The following is a 27,638-nucleotide window of genomic DNA, read 5'->3' as shown; positions in this document are numbered from 1 at the left end:
GACACACAAAGACTGAAAGTAAAGGAATGGAAAAAAAATATTTCATAAAAATGGGAAGAAACAAACACCAAAAAATAAGCTGGAGGAACAATACTTATACCAGACAAAATAGACTATAACAAGAGACAAAAAAGGACCCAGTAATCCTACTTCAAGGTATTTATCTGAAGAAACCCAAAACACTACTTCGAGGGGACATGTGCATCCATATGTTCATTGCAGCATTATTTACAACAGCTAAGACATGGAGTCCATCTGGGTGTCCATCAATGGATGAATAAATAAAAAAGAGGTGGTACATATATACAATGGAATTTTACTCAGCCATAAAAAAAAAAAAGAATGAAATTGTGCCATCTGCAACAACATGGATGGACCTAAAGTGTATCATACTGAGTGGAACAAGTCAGATGGAGAAAGACAAATGTCATATGATTTCACTTATATGTGGAATCTAAAGTACAAAATAAATGAACAAACAAAACAGAGAAACAAACTCATAGATACAGAGAACATTTTGGTGGTTGCCAGATGGGAGGAGTTTGGGGGATATGTGGAAAAGTGGAAGGGATTAAGAAGTACAAATTGGTAGATACAAAACAGTCATGGTGATGTAAGGGATAAGGAATATAGTCAATAATATTGTAATAACTCTATATGGTGTCAGATGGGTACTAGATATATCGGTTTGATCCCTTCATAAGTTATATAAATGTCTAATCACTATGTTGTAACCTGAAACTAATATAATATTGTAATACATGTGAACTGCAATTGAAAAATAAAATAATATTAAAAAATAAATAGAACAGGGCCGGCCGAGTGGCATGTTGGTTGAGTTGGCTTGGGACACCAGCTCTGAGCAGCAGGACCCCGGTTCGGATCCCACATGAGGGCCAGTGACACTGCCCTCTACAGCTAAGATGGTGAACAACAGCTCAACCTAGAAGTGAGCTGCCGTGAGTCACCAGCAACAGCGTGAGCAGCCGGCAGCTGGCGTGAGTTGCTTGAGCCACTGTGAGTGGCCGTCCAATGGCCGGTAAGCTACTGCCTCACCCAGGAAGAGCACAATGATAATACCAACATGGGCCAGTGAAGCAACGTCCTCCACAACTAGACTGAAGAGCAAAAGGACGGCAACTTGTCTGTTCCCCTTCCCCCAATTCCCCAGCGCTGTTCCCCTCCCTCAATTCCCCAATAAAATCTTTTAAAAAAATAAAAATAAACAGAGCAATCTTTATTTATTATGGAGTAAATATTTATTTATGTTCCCTTAAAATTCATATGTTGAAACCCTTACTTCCAAGGTGATAATATTTAGAGGTAGGGCCTTTGGGAGATAATTAGGTTTAGATAAGGTTATGAGGGTAGGGCCCCAATGGTGTGATTAATGTCCCTATAAAAGGAGATCAGAGAGCTTGCTTTCTCTCTCTGCCCTGTCTCTTTGTCTCTCTGTCATGTGAAGATACCACAAGCCAGGAAGAGAGCTCTTGCCAGACACAGAATCTCCCAACACCTTGATCTTGGACTTCACAGGCTACAGAACTGTGAGAAATATACATCTGTTATATAAGCCACCTGGTCTATGGTATTTTTCTGTAACAGCCCAAGCTGCCTAATACACTATTGTCCTGAATGAACTGCCAAGATTTAGGCTTATTCTAAAACCAGGTTTCACTAAATGGCTTTAAAGTTTCTCACTGTTTAGCCCCATTGGTAAGTTACCCAACATCTTCATTCTCTGTTTCTGTAAGGTGTTGGTGTGAACACATTGCCAGAGGCAACATCTACTATGAACAAAGCAGAAAGGGATAGGAGAGACAAAATGATTCAGGTCCAGTATTATGGAGGTGATGCTGGCCCGTTGGTAGCCAGAGATGTTATAAGAGTAACGTTCAAAGGCTGCAGGCTACATGATGGAGAAAGGCCAGAACTAACAGTGCCTTAGACATAACTTCACACAAGTAAGAAGGGGTCAAGCAAGGGATACAATGGATACCTCAGTGACCTTGGGAAGCTGGATAGGGAAGCATGAAGGAGATTCTGAGAGTAAATCTGCTAATTTTTATTGAGCTCTTATTGATGCCAAACATTACTCTATAAACTTTACACTTAATTCTTAAAGTTCACGAAAACTCTATTAAATTAGTGTGATTATTACCTCCATTTGACAGATAAAGGAACTGAGACTCACAGATATACGCACTGCTCAGTTTTACATAGCCACCATGTGGGTTGAGCTCTAACTCTGAGGCCAGTCCTCTTGGCCACTCCACATGTGAGCTCATCTCTTCTCCTCTGTTCAGTGGTGGTAATGACGGTGTTCTGAGGATTCAGTAAAATGGGGTAATGGATGTGAACATGTTTTGGAAGATGAAAATGTCTCCACAAGCATTGGAAACTGTTTTAGTTATTTTTCTCATCTGTTCTAAAGAAGAGAGGTTGCTCTTTAATCGACTGATTGTGTGTCCCAGGGATGACGCAGTGGAAGTTCCTCTAAAGGGGAATAGATGGCTGTTGGTGACACAAGTAGAATTAAAGCCTCAGGCATTCTAGCTGGCATGAGTGATGACTTAACAAGCAGATGGCTCTGGTAATGAAATGCTGAGAGGATCTCCAAGAAATACTTGCCTGCAAATAGGGCCCCCGGCCACTCATCTTGCCATATTTGTGTCCCCAGCTGCAGGAAGCTCCCAGTGATGATGCTTCATAACCTTGTTCTTCTTTAGAGCGAGGTCATGGGTGCTGTGCTTGGGTAATCTAATGGGCACCTCACCCTCTTAATTGCAGCAGCTGCCTTTTCCACGTGGACTCTTTGTCCTCATTTAGAATGCAGGAGGTGAGTAGAGACAAGAGACAGCACAGGCTGCTTAGAACACACCTGCTTCAGATCTTGTGTACAAACCTCCTTGTTCCCCACCTCTACCAGGGACCAGGAGCCCTTTGTGTGCTTGGCAGATGTTTTGCCAATGCAATTTTCACAGGCAAAGCTTTTTTCTTGCCCCCCCCACACTTTTTTTTATATCAAAGACCCCCAAACAGCTGTTCAATGGACTACTTGCTGCTAACACATTTCTTCTGCAAATAACAGCACACATCTGGAACTGCCCTCAGACCTGATCCCTCTGTGCCCATCCCAGCTTCTTGCCTTGCCAAAAGATTCCCCATGAGAACACCAGAGAAAGTAAAGCTGAAGATACACTTTTGACCAAGTTCTTTAGCCTCCTGTATCTAAACGGTGACCTTCATGAAACCCCAGCTAATTCAGCATGGGGAGCCTCTGCCTTCCCCTCAACATGGTGGTCCTAGTGCCTGAAAAGGTCACGCTTGACACTGAAAGAAACCAAGAGAAATTCTAGGAAATTTGAATCACCTCAGTGTAACATCTTTGTCCTATACTTATAGTTGTCTTTTCTATCCACAAAAACTCTGCCAGTTTCTAAGACCTTGGCATGAAAGTGTTTCCTCTGTGATCAGAGATGCCAGTAAAGCATGAGGGTACAGGATACCCAGACTAGGAATATTTCAGAAAAGGAGGAATGTAAAGAGGATGGAAGATATGCACAGATGATGTTGAGAGGCCCCAAATTCAAAGCTCTTCTTTTACCGTTCTTGAAATGGCCACTATTTTTCTCCTGCACCATCAACAAGCCTTCTTTTTCAGTCCCTATTTGGAGTCCTTGTTGCTTTTCTCCTTCACTATCCACTGCACACTGGCCCTGGGCCTTCATGCTCCCCTCTTAGAGTCAAACAGCCCAGGTGTTTGGGTTATAGACTTGGGCTTGACAGCTCACTCAGCCCAAGGGAGCTTTCTTTCACTTTCATGGATGCTATCATTGGCCAATTTGCAAAGGGTTATTATGCAAAACAAATATATATATAGACAAGATCACAATAATCCATTCTCAATTTTGGAAAACCAACTCTAAAATAATGCTCTACAAAAGGAGTGACTGTATTATTGCTTGGGGATACAACAAACAGAACACAACAATTGCTGTCACCCTTTTACCTGGTGAAATGGAAAAAGCACTGGACTTTGAATCAGGACACATGGGTATGAGTTCCAGCTTTGCCTGTGACCAGTGTCTTGTGAAAGTCACCAACCTTTTCTCTTTAGCTACCTAAAAATAATAGGCATACTTATAATAGTCACCACTAATGCCACATATATGTCTTATTTAATCTTCACAACAAGTTGGGAGGTAGGTGTCTATGGTTCATATGTGGAAACCAAGGGCACAAAGTGGAGGGATAGAGAAATAGGATATTTGAGGATCTGCCATTCCCAAGAGAGTTCTTCTATAGCCACACCCCAAGAAAGCATTGATTTGTCTCACAATAGAAACTACCTACGTTCAGCTCAAGGCACTTGCCTTCAAGTAATCACTCTCATCAAATGCCTTTAATGTGCTCTACTCATCCAAGGTAAAGACACACTCTCACGGCCTTGGATTTGCACTGTTCTTTGAGACCCAGACTCCCTACTGTTTCCATCCTACTTTGCTGAATGCCCAGCTGGTGCTCTGCACCATGTTTTCACCTTTCCTTATGGCTTTTCTCAGCAATGGTCCTGTTCTCCACCCCAACTCTGCTGTTTGGGCTAAGCAATTCTCCTGGTTTGACATATGTGTGGTGGTGTGTGTTATGTCAACTTGGTTTGCCTGAAAATTATATTTTCCAGAATCCGCTCTCCTGTGTTGCTCTGGGTTAGAGGAATTTGCATAAGGTTTGGGCTACAGAAGCAAAGCAATGACTATCACTTTCAGAAGATTGTCAAGGGGTTGGATACAATGATGTACAGAGATACAAGTGCCCTGTGGGATTTGGTCTGTCCAGCTCATCTTCCAGACTCTCAGCCATGCTGATCAAGAACTGAATTGGACATCCAGAGTGGTAGATACACAAACAAAATATCTTCCTACATATCTTTCCCCAAACTCCTCCATCACGGTTCCTCTTACATGGGCGTCATGATTATCTCCTCAGATTGACTGATTGGTAACACTTCTCTCATTTTCCAACTCCTAGTTCCAAATTTTCAATCCCCCAGTGACTCCCAGAAGTATAAAAAGTCCAATTCTTATCAAATACCTCTTCTCCATTAACATTCACTATAACCATGATTCCTGTCTAATGCAAAATCCTGCGGCACTCTTACCTCAGGCTTCCTGGAACCATGAAATGGGGAAAGAGTAAAGAACATCATGGGAGACCATGGGTACAAAAGAAATTTTATTCTGCTGGGCCATTTTTATAATAGAAAACTTCATCTTGAGTTGTCACTACATTTTACAAAATGCAGGAATCCTTTTATGAGACCAGCAGAGACATATCTTATCACCTTGTTTTTTGAAACCTTCAGGGTGGTCAACCATGACAAAACAGAACTGGTGGCAAAACAGTCACTCCCCACAGCTACTAATGATTTTTGACACTCATGCAGGTCTCCATAAATGTCAAAGGATGTTGAAAAATTCTGATATGATAATTACCGTAAATTCACTCTAAATATAAAGTGTTGGGAAAAGAGATGGCCCATGGGAAACGAAAAAAGAGGAGTTGCAATGTCAAATGATCAAGAAGACACCTTCCCTGGGAAGTAAGAGTGTAGATTAGTGAGAGGAGAGATGGGTCTACTCTCTTGAAGTGTTGCTAGAAGCTACACCAGGGTCTCGGTGGCTGTGCTTAACATGTCTTGGCTGGAAAAGTGGTGTGTTGGATGACAGATGGGATCCAACACTGTTGGGTGATATTACCTGATATGGGGGAGGGACCTGTACTGAAGAGCCTTGAGAAGCAAAAATCAGCAAACAGGATGGAATTAAAAGATCTCCTACCAGCAGGGAAGATAAGCCTTTTATAGGGGGCAGGCTTGGCAAGATTTTTTAAGTTTGCCCCAGAAGAACAAAGAAGTCATTCTTTTCCTTTGTTATGCGGTGGGGTGGGGGTGGGGACAGAGTGAAGAAACTTCTACTCAAAGGTAGCAGAAAATTAAGGCAGCTTTTGAATTTAACAACCAATATTTATCTTGTATTTGCTTAGTGTGATGGCTGGAGAGACAGAGTAACCCAAAAGTGGCCTGTGGTATAAAGCCACATGTTGTTCCTCACAGGGCAGTGTGAGTGATACTGAGAGCAAATGCCAGATGGGGAAGTTTGAAGGAAGAGGCACTGAGGCAGCAAGGGGAGCTCCAGACTTAGATGGGGTGACACCAGTGGAGTCACAGAATGTAAAGAAGGACACAGAATGTTTGAGGAAACAAGAGTTTGTTTTGCCCAGCTCATACAGGAGAATGGACGGAGATGAGACAAACTTAGAAGGCAGGGACTACAAGGTAAGGGATGCACAGGTCATGTTAAGGAGGTCAGACTTGATCCTCAGGGCACTGGGCTCTGTCCAAGGACTATGTGTATCCCTTACAAGATTAGGTCTATTTTAGGAGGCCAGATTTGCTCACAAGTGTTGATACAAAGAAAGAAGATACCTACTATAGAAGAAACAGGGGTGCTTTAATAAGTCATAAGTTCCTAACTGGGCAGGTCATGGTAGGTAGTCATGCTCCAGGCCCATAACATCTTTAGTGAAAGGTTGTTAAACAAGCCTTGTCCATTGTTCTTCTTCATCTAGGTCAGGGGTCAGCAAACTGCGGCTCACGAGCCACATGCAGCTCTTTGGGTACATTCCGTCTCAAAAGTTTGCTGACCCCTGGAAGAGTCAAACCTGTCCATCACAACAATTTAAAAATTATTTGAGAGCCATAAATATGTTTTTACATAATCACCATTATGTGAATAATATCCTTTAAAAATTTTATAAATGAAACTATGATAGTTTTATTTTCATTTTCAATTTTACTTCAGAGCCTGCAGCTCGCAAACCACAGTTTGATGACCCCTGGTAGGTTAACACATCTTTGATATGCAGAAGTAATACACCTCGAAGGCATGCCACCCTTAAAAAAGCACATAATCTTCTAATCCAATAACCGCTTTGCTTCTCCCACCCTCATGTAATCTTCCTCATGTTACTTTCTTAATTTCAAATGCATAAAAGAAGCTGCAAAACTGTTATTCCCTGGAGCATTTGAGATCTTGCTCCCTAGCATATGTTATCAGTTTGGCTCAAATAAACTCATAAAAATTCTCTACAGGTTTGGACATTTACTATGCCAAAGCTACCAAGAATGGCTCCTGGTAGCTAATTAGGCTTAAATTCAAAAACAGAGCCTAGTAGCCATTTATAAACAGGGGCCTCTCATGCAAGTCATGCTTCAAGGAGAAGCCTGCACTGAACTGCCTGCCTGCCTTCACTGTGTTACTGTCAGCTGAACCAACCTTTGTAAAGGAGTTCCTGGAATTCTCAACAGGACTGAGACTTTCCCAATCCTATCAGAGTTGTGGAGCTATGTCTCCATTAGCATCTTCACCAACCAAGCAGACTGGTTCCATTCCAACCAATCAGGACAGTGCTTTTTAGATCAATCAAAGTGTGGGGATTTGGAGTCTTCATTTGTATGAGACAGACCAATCAGGGACCAGGGACAGGGACTTCTCCATAAAAGTTAGCTCCCCTGTGGTTCCTGGAGCCCACTTTCCCTTTCCCCAAGACTGTTTCTCCACTGGAACTGAAACACCAAAGATGTCACTTGAGCAGAGCAGGCGGAATGGACTGGAGTGGAGTGGAGCAGTGCTATCTAGCTGGAGAGAGGACTCACTCAAGGGCTGCCACACAAACATGTTCTTCCACAGCCATGCTCCTCTTCCACAGCCACCTGTATCACAATTGAGCTGTTTACGCTGAATAAAATTAACTTCTTCACCACAGCCAAAACTGGGGGTTCTTATTGGCACTGAATTGGTGCCAACAACCATTGGTTGTTAGAAGTATTACCACAATTGTTTCATCCCCAAGCACTAAATTGTACCTGGAAAACCTCGAGGTTCAAAATGTCATTCCTCTTTGGAATTTCCTTGGAAACAGAGGTTCAGTCCTCAGAAATTTATGGAACATCTCTCTCTGCAGAGTCAGGAAGAGCAGAGGTGCTGGAAGCCCAGGCCCAAGCTAGGGAAGTGGAGGTTCCAGATTCAAAGTAACGTCGAAATGCTGACATGAGTCAGAGTCCTAGTGTGAGTGGGAGATTGTTGGAGAATTCGGCTTCAGTGAAAAGGTAAGACATTTCAGATATCGATGATTATAAAACCCCACTACAGATTCTACTGAAGTTCAGATCTCCAGACCAGTGCTGTGACAGAAGCCACGTGTGAAATGCTCAAGCTCCCAGGGTCTAGTGACTATCACACTAGACAGGACAGATGTAGAACATTTCTCTCATCACAGAAACCTCTATTGGACAACACTGCCCTAGATGCTGACACTTTATATCATTACAAATAATATTAAACAAACAAGTGTTTGAAATCACCTCCCCGCACCTCATATTGACTGTTGATTTTCAATAAGCAGAAATTTAGTGAGCATGCACACATGATAAAGCAGTGTTTTATTTCCTGCTGCATCCTAGGTGAAACTAAACCATCTCCATTAAACAGGCTAAAAAATTTTTCATAATCTCCAGTGAGGAGACTTCACTCATCACCAGGGCAGCACATAGTATTGAACATGCTGATGATTCTTCTAGGGCCGCTTCAGACATTTCCTTATTTCTGTTCTGAATTCAGTGGAGTCACAGCTTGTGAATTCTAAAGTAGATGGATAGGGCACAACTATAGTTAAAAGTAACCCCTGAAAAATCTCTGAAATTACCCTGAAAGATGACTATATAGTGTCTTGGTATGTGCAACCCTTCCCATTTCTCCACCGGCACCAGAAAAATGGTTATCTCTTTACACAAATAGCTGTTGAAGTATTGGCTGGAGTTCCTGTATTCATTTGTCCAAAACACAAGAATCTAAACAGTTGGCGCAACAAGATGCTCATGAGTAGGAGAAACAGATGTGATTCAAACCAAAAGAGCAGCAAAGTTTGCAGGCAGCCCTCTGGCCCAGTGGGATGGCAGCTGAGCACAAGCGGGACCTGCTCGCTCATTCTCAACCTAAGGAGTGGGATTCATGGGTGTTGCATGCACATATGATGTGGTACCACAGTGTTGCAGTGCTAGCTATACAAGGTCTGACGATTAAGTTTGCGAATGTGTTGCAATGATGTTGCTAACCTTTTTTGATATCAGAGTGATTATTCATCATGGATTTGTACCAACTGGACAAACAGTTAACCAAGTTTACTATTTGGAAGTGCTGAAAAGGCTGCATGAAAAAGTTAGACGACCTGAACTTTTCGCCAACAGTTCATGGCTTTTGCATATGAAGGAGTTTTTACCCGGTAAATGAATAACTGCATTGGAATACCCTCCCTTCTCACCTGATCTAGCTCCCAATGACTGCTTTCTTTACCCAAAGATAAAGGAAATATTGAAAAAAAGACATTTTGATGACATCAAGGACATCAAGGGTAATACGATGACAGCTCTGATGGCTATTCCAGGAAAAGAGTTCCAAAATTGCTTTGAAGGGTGGACTAGGCACCGGCATCAGTGCATAGCTTCCCAAGGGGAGCACTTCAAAGGTGACTGTAGTGATATATTCAGCAATAAGGTATGCAACACCTTTTCTAGGATTAGTTCGCAAATCTATTTGTCCAGCTTTGTACATGTGTAAAAACAATCACTGCCACACCACATAACCCTGTCTTCCAGAGCCCAACTCCTGCCAGGGCAAGGTGCTGGATTTCAAGACTCTGGACCGCTGGGCTCCAGCAGCATTTGCACTGCAGAGGTAGAGCCTGCCCACTAATTCTTTCCTGCCCTTGGCCTGCCCCTTGCCAAGTAGAGAAAGAATCTCTTTCTGAGAAAGCCAGCAATGCCATTTGCAGTCTCAAAAACAGATGATATTCTCTGTTCCATGTGACAGAAAATAGAAGTGTTATCAAGCAAGCATTGCAGGGAACGAGGAAGTGGCAGCAGCACCAAGCCTAACATTCTGGGGGCCAGGTACACAGTTCTGGGTGTCTTGGGTGAGATGCCCAACCAAACTATTTAATTAAAAGTTTTCTTTTCCTGGTAGAATAAGGTAGGAGAGTGAGGGTCCAGAGGAAGGGGATGAAGAAAGGAATCATTTCTGCAATGATTTGTTGCAGACTTTGGTGATCTTCTATCAGAAATGGATCTATAGGGCTGCATTACATAATCCTAATGAACATAGGATTAAAAAAGAAACCAAGAGTTCATTGTCTTAATGCCTCGCAGTTAATGTAAATATAAAGTACCAATGTCAAAATATTTTCATATTTCTATCCAGATGTTTGCTATCTAGAACAGCTACTGAGGACAGTTTGAGTTTAATAATTTTCTGTTTATTTTGCTTTCCTGGGATGTGCTTTAGGGGCCAGAAAACACTTGTTTGGCTTCTTTTTATACATTCTTATTTTTATATTCTAGAAATAATTTTGAAAGTGGAGTTGCAAATAGCATGCACACTCCACTGAGATGGAGCACACTGGAGACCCCACCATTGAAGACAGGTTGGCAGCAGCTTCTACTGTCCTTCCCTTGTCATTGAGGAAGAGCAAGATTGCAGACAGATTGTTCTTCAAAAGGTATCACCTGCAACTGCTCAGTGCTGCAAATCAAAACTTTATACAGACTGTGCAACCAATAAAATTGATGTTAAAAATTGTTTGCTGAAGTTGATATGATTTGCAATTATTGTCTAAGACCCTCAATTTAAATTTTTATATAATAAAAGCTATATATTTATATGTTAACCATAAAATAATCATATTATTTATTCTCTTTGACTATAGATTAGTAAATATTATAAATATAAGCTAAGAACAAGTATATTAGCAAGTTACTAAACTAATAAAATATCTCCTTTTTGGGTTGTATAGATTGAGGTCTGTGCATAACAATATATTTGAAAATAGGAGCAGTTTTTTTTAAGTTTGATAACACAGGAACAGTCCAGCCTCATTTGTTTTTCTTTACAGAAGAGAAAAATGAGGCCCAAAGAGAAGAATTACTAAGTCACAGACCAATTTATCAGCAGAGCTAAGACAAGTGTAGTATCTTCTCTCTCTAGGTCCAATACAAATTCCATTTTAATCTACTGCTTCTCTCCCCTCAAGAAACTCAGAAACAAGTTGGGATATCAAATTCATTTCTCATATTAAAGTACATATGAAATTCTGTGGTATACCTAACCAAAAATAAATAAACTTAAAATAAAAAAAAAAAATTCAAAGCTAATTGAGATACCAGCTCTTCAAATGGCATATAGACAAGCTGGTCATGAGCTGACTCCTGTCAGCCCAACACCAAGTCTCTACAGCACATGGTGACAGCCACTCCATAGGCTCAGAGTAAACAGTTCAGCAGTGCTCTTCCATGGAAGTAACCAAGGCTGGCAGCTAGGGGTCAAGGTCCTCATCCCAGTTTCATCAACAACTCACCAGCCACTAAGTCCTCCCAAACAAATTTTGATCTGGATTTAAAAAAACAAAACAAACAAATTTTTTTAAAAAATAAAACGGGCCATGAGGGAAAGGGCCATTTTTTCTCTGAAAAGGAGAGAAGGATACCTGGGAGTGACAGAGGGAAAAAAAAGGAGAAATTAAAATAGCAGCAGCAGCTAATAAAGCTGTGTGTATAAACAGTTCTTTGGTGTATTTGTAGAAATCTAGCACCTACTGGCTACTGGTGGTTGCCTACTCTCCCCAGCGCGTGAGAAGGGGCAGGAGTCATGACCACAGCCCAGCTGGAGTCAGTACACCCGACCTGTAGATTGCTTTGTGACTGAGGGACCTGTGGACCCCTAGCCCTGCAAGTAACAGGAGGTTAAAAACACCTAAAGAGTAAAAAGGTGCCTTTTGGATCAGTAATTCTATCTTGCTGAATTTTTACAAGCACCAGGCAAAGAAAGCAGAACAAAAACTGCTGCCTGCTATGCAGGTCAGAGAAGTCGTGGAACTTTCTTAAGGTCATATAGATAGTTGACAACAAAACAAGCCCCCAGCTCTCCCATTGCCTGTAAGTGTTCTTTGCATCACATCTACTCTTTCAGAGGAGAAAGCTCTAATTGTCAAAAAACTCTTGGCTTATCAAGTTAATTAATTTATCTGCAGGCTAGAGAACTTGGGAAACTTTTATCAAACAAGCAAAGAAGCAAACAATCAACAATAACCCCCAATTGAGAGGCAGGGTTTTCTCCATTCTCACTGACCTCTCTGTGACCACCCAGGTGGGCTCTGGATACCACTGGCAACCTGCCTTATTGGGTTTTGCTCTGCTCCTGTTTACCTGTTTTATCAAGATGGAGCAGTGTGTCAGTACCTTACAGGGCATTAATAAAGATAAGAGAAGCCATAGCTACCAAACAGAGTTTTCAGAAACCCTCCCCTGGTTTCCCTGGCTGCAAGGCTGCGTGCACAGACACACAGAGCCACTGATGCAGGCACTATTATTGCCATCTGATTATTGTCATTATAATGCCTATTCAACTGGCCCTTTGTAAGTTCCTAGTGGGCAGGGACCATGTCTTGGGCTGCTTTTCATGAATGCATGCCTTCCTGCTTCCATTCACTTGTCCTACACACATTTATTGAGTGCAGCCCTCACGGTGCCTGTCACAGCACTGGGAACACAGAAAATACATCCTGTGTATCCTCAGCAGCACAGCCCAGCCCTGGATGCCAGCCCTTGTCCACCCTTCCAAGAATGGAGTCCCAAATTGGGCTCAGACTGAACCATCTACAGCAGCCATAAGGCTACAAGGCTACAGGTGGCATCTTCTATCAACATCTTCATTCCATCCAAATTTCTACAGTGTGCCCTTATTTTTTCTGTAATAAAAACAACAATCTAATAAAGTCTACATTTTAAATCTACTTTCTGAAACCTAAAATTCTACTTTTCTCATCTCTGGATGTCCACTGAAATCACCTGGGGAACATTAAGATGCTGACCCTGGGTCCCATGCACAATGAATCTGATTTCATTAGCCTGGACACTGGGAGTTTTCAAAGCTCCCCAGGTGATTCTAGCCTGTGACCAAGATGAGAACCATCATTCAAACCCACGAGAGAGGAGATAGTTGCAGGCTCATGAGGAGGGATTGCTCCCAGATGTGCTTCTTGGTAAACCTGCCCATGTATTTTGGACCCCAAGATCCTTGTCTTGACCCTATACTTCCCAGCTGCTCCCCTGTGCCCAAGATCTTGCTGTGTTCCATGCTTTCCTGCCTGCTCTTGCATCGGGATGTCCCCATTGGCCTAGGGACTCAACACACTTCTATGCTGTCCGGTCCAGTTAAGGCCTCAGGACTCTGGCCCACTATGGGGTAATTTACCTGGAAATATGCTCTTTCCCTGGACTTCCCAAAGCCTGGCTATCTCCACTTTCTGGACTCCAGGACCTAACTCTCTTTTTGCCTGGAGTTAAGACCTCTTTTCTATTCCCCTTATTGTCAGGTACATGCCTGCTGCTCCTCCTCTTGGTGCCAAAGATGTCCTTTAGGAAGGAGGATTCTAATGGATATCATGACTTGCAGCCATATGGTGGCTTTCAGGAGATGCCAGGAGAGCCTATGGAGAGCCCTACAGATCTTTCCTGACAAACAGCAGAGATTGCATACTCTTGTCCTTGACATTCATTCCCAAAGTCCTATGAACAAAAACCACTCCTGGAATGTGCAAATCAAAACCACAATGAAATACCACTTCACACCAACTGGGAGAGCTATACTTTTTTAGAAAAAAGGAATATAAACATTGACGAGGATGTGGAGAAATTGGAACTTGTACATGGCTGGTAGGAAAGTAAAATGGTGCAGCTGCTGTGGGGTGCAATTTGGCAGTGCCTAAAAAAATTCAACATAGAATTACCATATGACTCAGCAATTCCATTTCAAGGTTTATATCCAAAGGAATTGAAAACAGGCACTCAGAAAAATACATGTACACACATATCCATAGCAGTATTGTTCACCATAGCAAAAGGAAAAACAGTCCAGATGTCAGATAAAATAATATATTCATGAATTAAATACATATAATTATTTATATATAATTGTATTACTAATTATATATTATAGAAATATATATCATTGTTTAATGAACAATATAGTATTGTAATAAAATGTATTAATACACTATGCATTTAACATTAGGTTACCTTACAAAACATATATAAGATCTGACAATTAAGTTCGCGAACTTGTTGCAAGGCTGTTTCTAACCTTTTTGATATCAAAGGAATTATTCATTATGGATTTGTACCAACTGGAAAAACAGACAACCAAGTTTACTATTTGGAAGTGCTGAAAAGGCTGTGTGAAAAAGACGGCTTGAACTTTTCACCAACAGTTCACGGCTCTTGCATCACGACAATACACCAGCTCACGTGGCACTGCCTGAGAGGGAGTTTTTAGCCAGTAAACGAATAACTGTATTTGAACACCCTCCCTACTCACCTGACCTGGCCCCCAATGACTGCTTTCTGTACCCAAAGATAAAGAAAATATTGAAAGGAAGACAATTTGATGACATCAAGGACATCAAGCTCTGATGGCCATTCCAGAAGAAGAGTTCCAAAATTGCTTTGAAGAGTGGATTAAGTGCTGGCATCAGTGCATAGCTTCCCAAGGGGAGTACTTCAAAGGTGGCCATAGTGATATCAGCAATAAAGTATGTAGCATTTTCCCTAGGGTAAGTTCACGAACCTAATTGTCAGACCTCGTACTAAATTTGAAATTGAAGAACGAGAGTAGAAAAATGAAGGAATTCCTCTTTCTTTGAGTCCCCAACAAGGTCCACCAATGTGGCAAGAGCACTCGTACAATTGTTTTCTTTTGCTTAGAGACTCTGAGAGTTAAAAATCTGAAGAGGTCCCCCACTCTTTATCTTTGTTTTCCTTCCTGGCTTCATTGAAACTTTAGATTTAAGGAAAAATTTGTTGTGCTGCTCTTTTTAAGGTAACTGTTTTGCTTTACCAATTTTATCTGGAAAGACAACATGAGTATTTGAATTCCTTCAATTAGATCTGTCTGCTCTAAAGACCTGTGCTTAGGACATGCCTGTGAAAGGGGAGAAATAAAGATGGACCATCTAACCTGGTGCTAGCACGTGGAAATAGACACATATGCTCCAAGGTCTCTAAACACAGAGATGTTTTCAACTTTATACTCACATTTTGGAGTCCCCATGCATCTAACCCAGTGGTTGCCTCTTAACAAATCCGGTCCTTTTGAAAGAAAAGAATCTCTCCTCCTGAGAATCCAAGTGAGGACTGGAAATAACACAGCTGGGTGTTGACTGGCAGCCAGGCCTCAGTCTTCAATCTGCTGGTGTAAGGGCCTGGAGGATGAATTTCAAGGACAACTGCAAAGGGGATTATCTCAGTTGCCATTGTGAACATGTGCCTGAGATAATCATAATTATATGGAGATCATGACATCTGGAAAAAGAAGATGGGGACATTTTACTTCTGAGTAAGACAAGGCAGAGCTGGAGAAATAAATTCTGAAAAAGGAATTTTGCTGTATAATTTTTTTTTTTACAAAATTAAAACCATGAATCAGTTAAGCTATCTTCTCACACATGTAATCTATTAGAAAATCAAATTGGCAGTTTTGCAAGAAAGCATATATGTTGAACCATATGAAAACTCCAGTATATGACTGTTTTATAGACCTATGAAAGCATTAAGATCAAATGGCTTAGCCTAACACTTATGTAATATAACCAGTAAACTCCTGAAAGTGTGATATTTAAACAGAAAATCTTTTACTGAGCAAGAAAAAATATATCAGAAGCATTTTCCAAGATAGACTACAGGTTAGGCCACAAAACATGAGCAACTATATGCCAACAAATTTGACAATCTGGAAGAAATGGATAATTTTCTAGAAGCATACAACCTTCTAAAGCTAACTCAAGAAGAAATGGAAAATCTGAATAGACTGATTACTACCAAGGAAATTGAATCAGTAATCAACAAGCTTCAAACAAACAAAAACCCTGGACCAGATGGCTTCACAAGTAAATTTTACCAAACATTCAAAAAAGAATTATCACCGCTTCTTCTCAAACTATTTCAAAAAATCCAGAAGGAGGGAAGGTTCCCAAAGTCTTTCTATGAAGCCACTATCATCCTGATTCCAAAACCAGACAAAGGCAGTACAAAACAGGAAAACTATAGGCCAATATCCCTGAAGAACATACATGCAAAACTCCTCAACAAAATATTAGCAAACAGGATTCAGCAATGTATTAAGAAGATCATATACCGTGATCAAGTGGGTTTCATCCCTAGTATGCAAGGTTGGTTCAATATTCGCAAATCAATTAATGTAATGCACCACATCAACAAAATGAAAAATAAAAATCGTATGATCATATCAATAGATGCAGAAAAAGCATTTGACAAAATCTAGCAGCCATTTATGATAAAAACTCTTAGCAATGTGGGAATAGAGGATCATGCCTCAACATAATAAAGGCTATATATGATAAACCCACAACTAACATCATACTCAATGGGGAAAAGCTAAAATCATTCCCCTTAAGAACAGGAACAAGACAAGGCTGTCCACTGTCTCCACTTTTATTTGACATAGCTCTGGAAGTTGTAGCCACAGCAATCAAACAAGAAAAAGAAATAAAAGGCTCCAAATCAGTAAGGAGGAAGTAAAATTGTCATTATATGCACATGACATGATACTATACATAGAGAACCCCAAAGACTCCATCAAAAAACTATTGGAACTGATAGACGAATTCAGTAAGGTAGCAGGATACAAAATCAATATTCATAAATCAATAGCATTTGTAGACACCAATAATAAACTATCAGAAGGAGAAATTAAGAAAACAGTCCTGGGCCAGCTGAGTGGCGTGTTGGTTAAGAACTGGCTTGGGACGCCGGAGGGCCCCGGTTCGGATCCCTCATATGAGGGCCAGTGACGCTGCCCTCTACAGCTAAGATGGTGAACGGCAGCTCGACCTGGAGCTGGGCTGCCGTGGGTCGCTGGCGACGGCGTAGGCTGCAGCCCCTGCGGCAGTGGGTTGCCATGGGCTACCGTGTGTAGCCAGCAGCCAGCATGAGCGGCCAGCAGCCGCAATGAGCGGCCGTCCAGAAGTCAGCGACTGATCTGCCTCACTCTGAAAGAGCACAATGATGGTGCCAACTTGGGCCAGTGACGCAACGTCCTCCACAACCAGACTGAAGAACAAAAAGACAGCAACTTGTCTGTTCCCCTTCCCCCAATTCCCCAATAAAAATATTTAGAAAGAAAACAGTCCCATTTACAATTGCTCAAGAATTATAAAATACTTAGGAATAAATTTAACCAAAGAAGTAAAAGACCTGCACTCAGAAAATTGTAAGACACTGAAGAAAGAAACAAAAGAAGGTACAAATGAATGGAAACACCTACCATGTTCATGCATAGGAAGAATTAATATAGTTACAATGTCCATACTGCCTGAAGCAATATATAGATTCAATGCAATTCTTATCAAACTACCGAGGGCATTTTTCACAGAAATAGAAAATATAATCCTAAAATTTATATGGAACCATAAAAGACCCCAAATAGCCATGGCAATCCTAAGAAATAAGAACAAAGTCTGGGGTATCATGCTACCAGACATTAAAACATACTACAAGGCTACAGTAATCAAAACAGTATGGTACTGGCATAAAAACAGGCACATAGATCAATGGAACAGAACAGAGAGCCCAGAAATAAATCCAGGCATATACCAACAGTTAATCTATGACAATGGAAGCAAGAAGCTACACTGGGGTAAAGATAGTCTATTTAATAAATGGTGCTGGGAAAACTGGACTGACACATGCAAAAAAATGAAACTGGACGACCTCCTTACGCCATGTAAAAGAACAAATTCAAAATGAATTAAAGACTTAAATGTAAGACCTGAAACCATAAAACTCCTAGAAGAAAATATAGGGACTAAATTTGCAGACATTACCCTGAGCAATATTTTTACTGATACATCCCCGTGGGCAAGGGAAGTAAAAGAAAAAATGAACATATGGAACTACATCAAACTTAAAAGTTTTTTCACAGCAAAGGAAACCATCAATAAAACAAAAGGGAAGCCTACTGAATGAGAGAAGATATTTGTCAACGATATATCTGATAAGGGGTTAATATCCAAATTTTATAAAACACTCATGCAACTCAACACCAAAATAACAAACAACCCAATTAAAAAATGGGCAGGGGATATGAAGAGACATTTCTCTAAAGGGGACATACAGATGGCCAACAGGCATATGAAAAAATGTTCAACCTCACTGATCATTAGGGAAATGCAAATAAAAACCACAATGAGATACCACCTCACCCCAGTCAGAATGGCTATCATCAATAAATCAACAAACAAGCGCTGGCAAGGCTGTGGGGAAAAGGGAACCCTGGTGCACTATTGGTGGGACTGCATACTGGTGCAGCCATTATGGAAATCAGTATGGAGGTATCTCAGAAAACTGGAAATGGAACTACCTTATGACCCAGCAATTTCACTCCTAGCTATTTATCCTGAAAAACCCAAGACACTAATTCGAAAAAATACATGCACCCCTATGTTTATTGCAGCGGTATTTACAATAGCCAAGAGTTGGAAACAATCAAAATGCCCATCGTTAGACGATCAGATTAAGAAACTGTGATACATTTACACAATGGAGTATTACTCAGCTGTAAAGAAGAAGGAAATCGTACCATTTGCAACGATATGGATGGACCTAGAGAACACTATGCTAAATGAAATAAGTCAGTCAGAGAAAATTACCTTATAATCTCACTTATATGTGGAATCTAAAGAGCTGAATAAACGAGCAATGTAACAGAAAGAGTCTCAGAGACACAGAGGAAAAACTGAGGGTTGCTAGATGGGATGGGGGTGGGGATGAGGGAGAAGGGGAAGGGATGAGACAACATAAATTGGTAACTATAATATGGCCTCAGGGGTAGAAAAGACAGTTTGGGAATATAATCAATAATGTTGTAAATATTTTTTAGGGGGCCAGATGGACTTATGTCTTGTTAGGGAGACCACTTCATAGACGATGTAGAGACCTGACCGCTGCACTGTACATCTGAAGCTGCTGATGAATAATATTATATGTCAACTATCATTTAATATATATATAGCCATGGGATGTGGAGTATAGTGTGGAAATGGAGTCAATGGAATTGTAATAGATATGTATGATATTGGGGGTGGAGGGCAGTTGATGGGGGGAGGGGTTGTCACTTTGTAAGGGGTGAAAAGGATAAATATTGCATTGTTTTGTACACCTGAAACTAATAATTAAATAAATAAATAAATAAATAAATAAAAAAGAGAGCGAGAGAAAGCCTATATCAGAGAGACAGAAAGAGAGAGTGTGTGTGTATGTGTGTGTGCGCGCGCGCGTGTGTGTGTGTGTGTGTTCTAATTTAAAAACAATTAACCAAGATAGAAAACAAAATCAGCAATGGCAACACCTGAATGAATATTGAAATTCTTCTTAAAAGAAGAAAAATCAAAGAAAAATTAAATAAGCAAGGATGATTTTTCCACACATGGTGGTATTTAAAGTAATAGATGGACAGAGACAAGACCCATATCTCCCTTTTAAAACTGTCTCCTGCGGCAGCCGCTCCTCGAAGGGCAAACCATAATCAAGAGACTTGTGAAATTGATACAATGCAATGAGGAGATTTCACTGGCTGGTGAGCAGACAGCAGACATGCTGAATGGGGCCAGGGTTCAGACAAAGGCTCCTGTTTAGTGGGAACAGGTATAAGACAGATGGTTTGTTAAACATTGCCAGCATACTTGAGCAGTGCCATTCAGCGGTCAGAGCCTGGATAATGGTCACAAGGACATTGTGTAGCAGCGTGTTGGCTAATTTCAACCCATCTAAAGCTATTGCTTATCTTTGTTGGTTTTGCAAAGATTAAGGCCATTTCTCTGCTTTGAATGCACCACAGCTGCCCCGCAAAGCATTCTTCAAGTTTTGTCTGAATTCCCACTGCTGAGCAGGGCCAGCGGGACTTGACACATGCAAAGACTTGTTTTGCTCATAGTTGGAGTTGCTTCTCCTCAAAAGATCTGGGTCACCCTGTACTCTTACTTCTGGGGGACACTCTGAAGGTGGGGTGGCCTTCTTAGGGAAATCTTCCCTGTGGGCTTCAAAGTGCATCTGCCGTTGATTTATGTTTTCCATAGGACTGATTCATTTGTTACTTTTGTGGAAAAGGGTTAACACCATCATAAATTCCATCCGGTGAATCATGGGGAGGTGGTGGTGCAAATTAAATGTGTTTGCTTTCGGAAGGGGCCCTTTGCTTCTTATCTTTATGTACAGAAGCAAATCGAGCTCAACCTGGTCCGTGCAACCAATGGCAATGCACCTGGCCATCAGCTGGTGTGGCTGAGTCTCCAACCTGCTGCTCCTCTCTGCTGATTGCAGACAAAGGGAGAGGGTGTGTGGCTGATGCAGACAGGGCTGGCCCTGTAGTTGTGCCTACAGGCCCAACATAAGGAGTATGGCCATTATCTGGATATGTTAGGAAAAAGCGATGCCTTGATCAACTGGGTATTTCCACCAGTTCAGATATCCTTATCTTCTTTTATAGGTGGTACATGTCTTAACCCAGCTCACTGAACAAGTGTTGCGTTTAGTTTAGGCAGCCTTTTCTGCCTAAATTAGATCATTTCCAGCGATAAAATTATGATATTGTGCCCAGAAGATAAACTCTAAAATTAGCCTTTTTTATTACATCTACAAAAGCAAATAAGCCAAGAAAGTTTATCCCCCCTCAATTCAATCTCTCTCTCCCTCCCTCTCTCTCTCTCTCTCTCTCTCTCTCTCTCTCTCTCTCTCTCTGTACTAGGCCTCAGTGTCTGTACTTAGTATCAGGTGTTGTCACGTAGAATCACTCAGTAGCAGCTAAGCGCTACTGATTTAGTGAACAGCTAAGCCCTGAGAACATATCCTGGGGAAATAAAAGCCATTTCATTTCTAAAGAGCTTTCCATTTAGAAATTGCAGAGCAGGGGAAACCAGTGGGAAGTGACATGCTAAATTTTGTGTTACCATATTTTTGGAATTCAAAAAAGAGGGACAAATGTATGAAATGGGAAGTTCACCCCAAAATTCTTTATAACATTGAAAGGAATTTTGTACACCTCCTCAAATGTAAATAATTGAAATAATAACACTCAGGCCATGGCACATCATGTTCACACAAGGCCCCTTATTTTATGATTTCCCCTTGATCTTCTGTCTGTGTTCTGGCTCCCAAACCACTCACTCGAATAGGCACCCACCCAAATGTGTTTCATATGCAGTGTGGGCCACGTGCAGATCCCTAAAGGATGTGATACCATCTCTGCTGAGAGGCATGTTTTGGAGAGTGAAAGTGCTTTCTTTGATGCATGTCAACTTCTTTCCTTTGATTCCTCTAGCGAAGGATCACTATTTTTCTTTGTACCATTGTCCATTTAATCTAGTTTTAATGTGTATGAGTGTATAGAATTCCATGCCCACCTTTGTCATCCCATTTTTCAAAGAATCCAATTTTAGTGGAGATTTGGGCTATTTTATAGATTTCTCATCTTACATCTCTTGTTCTTGTTGCTTTGGTTTTGTTTTATTTTTCTTTTCTTTTTTTTTCCTAACATGTTTGGTTATGCCCTTAGATCTTTGGTTTTCAATATGCCTGTTTACTATTAATGTATTAAAAATTACCCAAAACTTTAAGAGCTACTTTAGTTTAGCTATATGCCACAAAAGTTGACATGTGACACTTTCATTCTTGTTCATTTCTAAATATCTTGTAATATCTTTAAAATTTTCTCTAAACCCCAATGACTATGTCATATATGGTATATATAAATTTTTATTGACCTTCGTGTTGTTGTTACTGATTTCACATTTTATTTCATTATGATCAGAGTACAATCTGTATACGTGGATTATTTGGTAGTTATTGAAGCTTCCTCTGTTCTGTGAGAATTTAAAATGAATAATCTCTGTAGTATTCATTTGATACTACATTTGATACATATCTATTAGATCAGTGCTGTCCAATAGAAATATAATGTAAGCCAAATATATAGTTTAATATTTTTCTGGAAGCTATATTAACAAAGTAAAAATATGCAGGTGAAATTAATTTTAATGATATACTTCATTTAAACCAGTGTATCCAAAATAGCATAATTTCAACATGTAATCAATATAAAAGTATTAATAAGCTATTTTACTTTTTTTTCTGTATTAAATAACAGAAATCTGGGGTGAATTTTATACTTGGTATGCATCTCAATATAAATACTAAATTCACATCAGATACACTTGATTTGCATTTAGATTTTGTTTTAAAACTGAAAGAGTAGATTCACATATCCAAGTTGTTCCAAACATACTTAAGAGGTTCCCAATACCCTAATCAAGTATAATAGTCCCGCATTTTCTGCAGTTTCACCTTCTGCAGTTTCAGTTACCCACAGTCAGCCACTGTCCAAAAACATTAAATAGCTATTAAGCACTTGAAAAGTTGTGGCTATTAAGCTCTTCAAAGGTTGCTAGTCCAAACTGAGATGTGCTGTATGTAAAATACACACTAGATTTTGATGATTTAATATACAAAAAAAGTAAAAATCTCATTATTATTTTTATATTGATTACACACTGACAAAATATTTGGATATATTAGATTAAATAAAATATTAAAATTAATTTTGCTCATTTCTTTTTAAAGATTAATTATGAGTTCAACTGTGTAATTTCTCTATACTTATCAAATATTATTTGTTAATATTATTAACAAATATTATTTGTTCAATTAAAAGAGCATTCTAACAAGGTACCATGTTTCTAAGACATGTCATTTGCAAAGGCTTCTTAGACACCTAAGGTGATACTCAAGTAATTTCAAAGGAATTGTATCCATTCATTGATTTACTCACTTGGGAAAAGCTACTGACCACATTCTGAGTGCTAGACACTGCTCCCAGCATTCACCAGTTCCCTGCAATGATGAGGTTAACTTCTTGTGAGCAGAGATAGCCAGTGAGCAATAAAAGTAAGAAATAAATGAATCTTAGTGCATGCTCAAAGCCAATAGGTGCTATAGAAATAGAGAGGGAGGGAATGAGGGAGGTATGGGCAAATGAACTACCATTGTAAATTTGGTGTTTTTGTTAAGAAAGTGATATTGGAGCAACAACATGGAGGAGGTAAGGATGTTAACCATGATGGAAGGAGGGCATTCCAGGAGGCTGGTGGGACTGGAGCTGATTAAGGGGTTGGGGGTGGGGGGTTAGTCTCAGTGAGATACTGGGGCTGAGCATGTAGCAATTTTTACTTTAATCTCAGTGAGATGAGGAGGTCATTGGTGAGTGCAGAGGTCAAGGCGTGGCTTAAATCACCTTACATTTTTAGAAGATGACTGCCTGCTTTGTTGAAAATACACAGTAGATAGGCAAGGGTGAAAACAAGAGAACTAGTGAGGAGGCTGCTGCAATCATACAGGAGCAAGGTGCTGTCAGAACACATTGGTAATAATGGGTGTAGTGGAAAGTGGCAGGATTCTAGATGTACTTTTGAGGTTGCACTAACAGGATGTCTTTTTTTTTTTTGCTTTTGAGAACTTAATTTTTTATTTTTTAGGATGTCTTGATATATTGAATACATGGGGTGTAAAAGAAAGGGAAGAGTCAATGATGACGCCCAGCTTTTGATCTAAGCACCTGGATGAATGCAATTATTGAGCACCCACTTTTTTAATCAGGCAGAATATGCAGGAAATACAGAAATCCAAATGCTTTCTGCATGAAGGAGTCTACAACAAAGTGGCAAAAAATACATGCATGTGAGAATACATAGTCTGATAGTACCTATGTGAAAGGACAGAGAATTACTATTCTAACTTGTCTGTCAGAAGCAGACAACTTAGGTTTCAATTAGGTTATTTGGGGATGTATAAAAATTCACCAGACTAAAAAAACTAAAAGAGTGTTGTAAGGTCAAGAAATAGCATGTACAAAACTCAATGTTGACAAAGAAGGTAGGGTTTTGGGGGGCTTGCAAGTAGAGTGTGGATGGTGGGTGGAAACCCAGCATGAGAAGAGAGAATCAGAACAGGAGTCTACTCATGAGGATGTGTGCAAAGCTAAGGAGCTTGGGCTTTCTGCAGGCAGTGGTTAGTGATCAGAAGTTTCTGGACAGGACAGTACATGGTCAAATTTATGTTTTTGAAGAATGTCATGTAACTCTATGAAAAATTGATGGGAGATAGGATAAATTTAAAATATGTAGAAGAGTTAGGAAGCTTTAAATTTGCCCAAGGTTTTGTTGAGGAATTTAACTAGGGAGAATTTTGAGTAAAGGAGGACTGATTGGAAAGATTTTTGGAGGTTTAATGCATAGGAATTGGTGACCAATTGAAAGATGGGCTTTCAAATATAAAAAAAATGAGAATAAAAATAATCTCTAGGTTTCTGTTTTGGGATTTGTTAGGGTATTGCCATTAAGTGAGATAGGAAAAGCAGAAGGGAGAGAAACATTTTTCAAGCATGAGATTTACCTTAATTTGGGTTCCCCCAAAAGCTGGCTCTGAAAGAATTGCTTTGTAAGTATAACGGTATATTTTGAAGGAAACCTAGTGAAAAAATTGTGGGGAAGTGGGGAAGCAAGACAAAAGGGAAGGCACAAACAGAATTGCACAGATTACTATTTTAGATTGGGGTTGTTGTCACCCCTGCAGAGCTCTCTGGGAGAAGCAAAGAGCATGCATCAGAATTGCTCCACCTAGGCTGCTGGGTATTTATTCACAGATTCTCAGGAAGGCATTGATTCCTGACTTCCTCTGAAGCAGGAGGTTTGAGAAAGCCTTCAGGCAGAAAGGAAGGTGGCCCCAGGAGGAAGCTCTGGGTGCCATGTCCATGTGAATGGAAAGGCAAGTGCCAAGGGGATACATGTGGGGTGCTGACAGCATCACCTAAAGAGTGCCTGTTGAGATGGATCTGCATGTGGAAATGCCACTATAGCCAGAGTACATACAAATATGAAGTTCCAAGGGAGGCAGGAGACAGTACTTTAGGGGAATCCAACATATTTGGTTCACTTTAGCATAAGCCTTTTCAAAGTTGTTTCTTTGGCAAATATCCCTTGCCGTGAAGACACCTACATTTGTAAGAGCTATTAGTGTGTACCTTGCCTGCCTCTCCCCAACAGGAGCAACTCAGATGAGGCTGAATTGAACTTTTGTGCCAACTCTCCATCCTTGATAAAATTTCACTCTACTGGACCAAAGTCCATGGGAGGGATACCTTTTCTGAGAGGGATATTTTTCTAAGATCTCATTTCTTAAAGGAAACTTTATTAAACAAGTATGTGTTCCAGTGATTGTGTCCAGGTTTCTAAAGAGTAAACAATAAATTCTATCATGGACCAGTTTTATGAGCATTCCTAAATTTTAGTTGGAAATTTAGCTTCAAAAGAAAAGCTACAGGCCTTATTATAGGAAAAACAAAAACAGAAACAAAAAACAAGAAACAAAGAAAGTTGGGAAAGTCCTATGTTCTTTGTGGGAGAGACCAGTCAGACAGGGGAGGGTTGGAAATGGAGTACTGAGTAAAAGTTAGCAAGCACTCTTTATATTTTCCTTTGAGACATCTCTGTTCAACCCCACCTATCAGCTGCTGCCCTAGATCAGGAGCTTTCATAGTATTTTAAGCATGCACATTAAATTCCCAGTCTGTATCCATAAGATTGCATATAACTAAGAACTGTCTTCTAAAGATTATGAGTAGAGCCTTGGAACTATCATCAAGTTTAAATTCCATCTCTGTCCAGCTAACAGTGGGCCCTTGGATGGGACATTTGGCTTTTTAAAATCTTAACTTCCTCATCTGTGAAGTGGCAATTAGATCCACCTCACAATTTTTTCAGGATCAGATGGGATAGGGAATAAGAAACTGCCACAAATGCTGAAAGCTCTCAATAGTAATAAAGATTTGGGTTAGAATAACTTTCACTGTTATCATAGTTCTGGATAATTCTTAGCCTTCCTATTGGTGTAGTTACAGAGTGTAGGTGATGGCCTGAAGGCCTACAGTATGAAAGGCGTCTAGACATCCACCTCTGGGGTCCCACAGCACATGGCTCAGAATGACTCAAACATTAGAGGCCCTACTGGATTCTGTTTTTTAAGAAAAACACTGACCCATGGAGAGACCTTGAGCTCTAGATCGACTTGGACTTCTCACGACTGTATGACCCTAGGTGGATTACTTCAACCCCCTGTATGTGGGAAACAAACGAATTAGACAGGTCTAACTTCTTCAGCTCAGTGTTTCTGTAACCTGAACTAAAGACTCTAGCCTTGACTAACCCATACTCCAGTTACTCTGGTTGACTACGAAAGGAAGCTTCATGAGACATTATCTTGTTAATGAATGCTAAGTGCCTATCCTCAGAAGCATTTCCATTTTCTCAGCCTCTGAGAAGTTAACTCTAAGACACTCACCTCCAACCTCCTCTTTTAGGTTCTCCATGTGGGAGATTGGGGTGGCATGGCTCTTAAGGGGTTAGACGAAACAGGCATCCTATGGGGATGCCACATCACAATCTCAACAGGAGGTCCTTTAAACTAAACTAGGGTTGGCTTCATTTTCAATTTAGAGTGAAATTCCAGGCTAGTAACCAAAGAAAATGGGTTAGGAATTCAACACTTCCATTCAGTTCACGTCCCTGAGGCTCTGCAATGGTAAGCACTGTGCTAGACACTGGAAGGAGTAAACAAAGTTGAACACTGTAAAACAAAGCACGTTTTAAAAATAAACATCATTTAGGATATGACTAACAGATGTCTTTATGTTTTCATCATTCTGCCTTCAATTTTAAGACACATTTTCCCCAACCCACCTTGGCCCAGGAAAGCATATGCCATGTAGAATGATGGTGATTCTGGCAAGCATGATGAGTCAGGGACATATGGTGTCCCCAAGCTCTCTGTTTACTCTTATACCTGGGCAGATTAGGCAGCAAGAGGCACAGAATCAGCCTGAATGCCATCTGGTCATTCCCTGGTACAGGCTGAAGGTGACAAGTCAGCTCCACATACCTTGATAGCTAGGTGAGGACTTGGATCATTCAAAGTGGGAACATCAAGCTGCGGACCTGAACAGAAGGCAAGGTCTCATTGTATACACTGTCAGACCATCCTTTCTCTCTGAGTAAGGGTGAGCTGCATTCTGGAAAAGGAAGGCTGGCCTCAGGTTGTTGTGGATATGGTTTATTTATGGTTCCCATGTGGACCTCTTCCTGACCACAAGATACTAGGTGGCGGCTATCACTCCTTCCCCTGCTGTTCTGAGGCCTAAGAGTTAGTCTAGAAGTTACAGGTATTCTGCATTTAAAGCTGGTGCTTTGTCAGTACAAATTCTAAACTTTGGCCTTGTGTCTGCCTGCTTTTAAGCTCTGGTTCTGAGATCTTGGGTAACATTTTCTACTTCCCTAAGTCACTCTTTCTTTTTTTATTGGATAACAATCCTCATAAAGCTGTTGCCTAGGATGAACTTATCTGAGATAATCTA

General features: G+C 40.5%; 1 protein-coding gene across 6 annotated transcripts in view; it reads right to left on the bottom strand.

Annotated features, from left to right (window-relative positions):
* Positions 1–27,638, bottom strand: part of FOXA2 (forkhead box A2) — a 119,839-nt gene that overhangs the window by 34,188 nt on the left and 58,013 nt on the right. For 4 of the 6 annotated variants that reach the window (XR_002125567.1, XR_002125569.1, XR_002125568.1 and 1 more), the window contains exon 2: positions 15,203–15,469. The exons of 1 other annotated variant lie outside the window; for it this stretch is intronic. The gene's annotated coding sequence lies outside the window, so the exon portion shown is untranslated. Of the gene's footprint in view, positions 1–7,927; positions 8,125–15,202; positions 15,470–27,638 lie in introns of all 6 variants that reach the window. One more of the 6 variants, XR_002125570.1, reaches the window with a different exon arrangement.

This window comes from Hipposideros armiger, unplaced genomic scaffold (genome assembly GCF_001890085.2).
Source record: "Hipposideros armiger isolate ML-2016 unplaced genomic scaffold, ASM189008v1 scaffold_269, whole genome shotgun sequence".
Classification (NCBI taxonomy): Eukaryota; Metazoa; Chordata; class Mammalia; order Chiroptera; family Hipposideridae; genus Hipposideros; species Hipposideros armiger.
The sequence above is the reverse complement of the archived record's forward strand: the minus strand, read 5'-3'. Positions and strand labels throughout refer to the sequence as shown.